Source organism: Penaeus japonicus, unplaced genomic scaffold (genome assembly GCF_977035675.1).
Source record: "Penaeus japonicus unplaced genomic scaffold, GWHDUDI00000001_assembly GWHDUDI00000035, whole genome shotgun sequence".
NCBI classification, from domain to species: domain Eukaryota; kingdom Metazoa; phylum Arthropoda; class Malacostraca; order Decapoda; family Penaeidae; genus Penaeus; species Penaeus japonicus.
In genome coordinates, this window is record NW_028234437.1 from 3,136,414 (window position 1) to 3,138,913 (window position 2,500).

Genomic DNA, 2,500 nt, shown 5'->3' on the forward strand with positions numbered 1-2,500 from the left:
CTCAGGATAAAAGGAATGTTTCCTTATCACCCACCTGCCTGTCTTTACGGATACGATGATGATAATAGTATGATGATACTGATACCCCCCCCCCCCCCCCCCCCTTCCTGAACCCCCCCCCCCCCACATACAAGAAAAAAAAAACATCGGAGTAGAGCAAGGATTTTGTTTAGAGATTTGAGTAAACATAGCTTCCCTTTTTTTTTGTTTTTGTGGAGCGATCGTGTCCAGATGCGCAGGCCGTCTTAGGCTTAAGCTGCTTTCTTCGTCTTCCTCTTCTTCTACTTCTTCTTCTTCTTCTTTGTCTCCTATGTTTTGTTGTTATTGTTGTTCTTCTTCTTCTACTTCTTCGTCTTCTTTGTCTCCTATGTTTTGTTATTGTTGTTGTTGTTCTTCTTCTTGTTCTTCTTCTTCGCCATTTATCATATTCTTCTTCTTTTTCTTCTCTTTCTTCTTCTTCTACTTCTTTTTCGTCTTCTATTTCTTGTTGTTGTTGTTGTTGTTGCCTTCTTTCTTCTTCTTCTTCTTCTTTTTCTTCTTCTTTTTCTTCTTCTCCTCCTTCTTCTTCTTCTTCTTCTTCTTCTTCTTCTTCTTCTTCTTCTTCTTCTTCTTCTTCTTCTTCTTCTTCTTCTTCTTCTTCTTCTTCTACTACTACTACTTCTACTACTTCTTCTTCTTTTTTTATAATTTTCTTCTTCTTCTTCTTCTTCTTTTATCATTTTCTTCTTCTTCTTCTTCTTCTTTGTCTTCTTCTTCATCTTCCTCTTTCATAATTTTCTTCGTTTTCGTTCATTTTTTTTCTTTCTTTTTTCTTTTTTTATAGTATTCTTTTTAAAACAGAGACACCAAGAGCTTTGGCAATGTCACTCGAAGTGAAAATTCCTCTACTACAAAAAAATTAATTACCAAAATATTCTTACTATTTTTAAATATGTATCTTGAATTAATATTTATATTCTATCATTCACGAGTCCAAATAAATACAAAAAGACCATTATCGTTACATGTGGTCCGTGCTTGTACCGTGAATGTGCTTGTACCGTGAATGTGCTTGTACCGTGAATGTGCTTGTACCGTGAATGTGCTTGTACCGTGAATGTGCTTGTACCGTGAATGTGCTTGTACCGTGAATGTGTTTGTACCGTGAATGTGCTTGTACCGTGAATGTGCTTGTACCGTGAATGTGCTTGTACCGTGAATGTGCTTGTACCGTGAATGTGGTCTATTACACCCAGTCCTCAGAGACCTAAAGAGACATATATATAATCTTGAGATATACGTCTCCGCCTTCTCCTTCGTTTCTTTAAGAAAAATGATCATAATAATGAGACTCCCTGAAGCAATACGTAGATCCAACATCCATTAAAAAATAATAATAATAATTAAAAAAATTAAAAATAAAATAAAAATCCGATGAAAAATGGTCTAAATCTGAACACACTGACTCTTAGTTTACACCTTTTTGCTCGTGAAAGACGCGGTGTCCCGCCGAAGCGAATAAATATTATGAAGACTAAGAAGGACGTGTTTGTATCAGAGATAAATACTGACCTTTTGGAATTAATGAAAAAAATTGTATTCTTGACCTTCTGGAATTAATGGAAATGGTATGCTTGACCTTCTGGAATTAATGGAAATGGTAAATAATGACCTTCTGGAATTAATGGAAATGGTAAATACTGACCTTCTGGAATTAATGAAAAAATGGTATTCTTGATATCACAAAGAACGTGCTTAGCTAAGGAGGAGGGGAGAGTGGGTGAAATAAATGAGGAGATGAGAGATTATTGGTGATGGATGGGAGGTGATCGAGGAGGGGCGATAATGAGAATGGATGCTAAGTGATGAGTGACAGGCAGCGGGAGGAGTGGAATCTCTTTCTCTCTTTGTGTGTGTGTGTGTGTGTGTGTGTGTGTGTGTGTGTGTGTGTGTGTGTGTGTTTAATAGTAAGAGGGAGAGATAGAGTGAGTGGATGAGGGAGTGCGTGAGTGGGTGAGTGAGTGAGTGAGTGAGTGAGCGAGTGAGTAAGTGAGTGAGTGAGTGAATGAGTGGGTGAGTGAGGGAGGGAGTGAGTGAGTGAGTGAGTGAGTGCGTGCGTTAGTGAGTGAGTGAAAAAGAGAACCAAAGAGACCGAGAAACAGAGACACAGAGACAGAAACACACAGACATACAGACAGATAGACACAGAAACAGTGGCAGAGACAGATAGACAGAAAGACAGACAGACAGACGGACATAACAAGAACAAGAACGCGCGTGTGGCGTGAGAAACCTGAAGGGAAATAGCGATATGGTGACACACCGCGTGGCGACGATTGTGAAAGGAGCTGTTAAGAGGAAAATTATTGGCGATGAAGAGAGGGAGAGAGAGAGAGGGGAGAGATAGATAGATAGATAGATAGAAAGAGAAAGGGAGAGAGAGAGAGAGAGAAAGAGAGAGAGAGAGAAAGAAAGAAAGAAAGAGAGAGAGAGAGAGAGAGAGAGAGAGAGAGAGAGAGAG

The 2,500-nt window shown here is 39.0% G+C and overlaps 1 protein-coding gene across 1 annotated transcript in view; it reads right to left on the minus strand.

Annotated features, from left to right (window-relative positions):
- Positions 1–2,500, minus strand: part of LOC122258049 (15-hydroxyprostaglandin dehydrogenase [NAD(+)]) — a 27,712-nt gene that overhangs the window by 13,190 nt on the left and 12,022 nt on the right. The window lies entirely within an intron of this gene.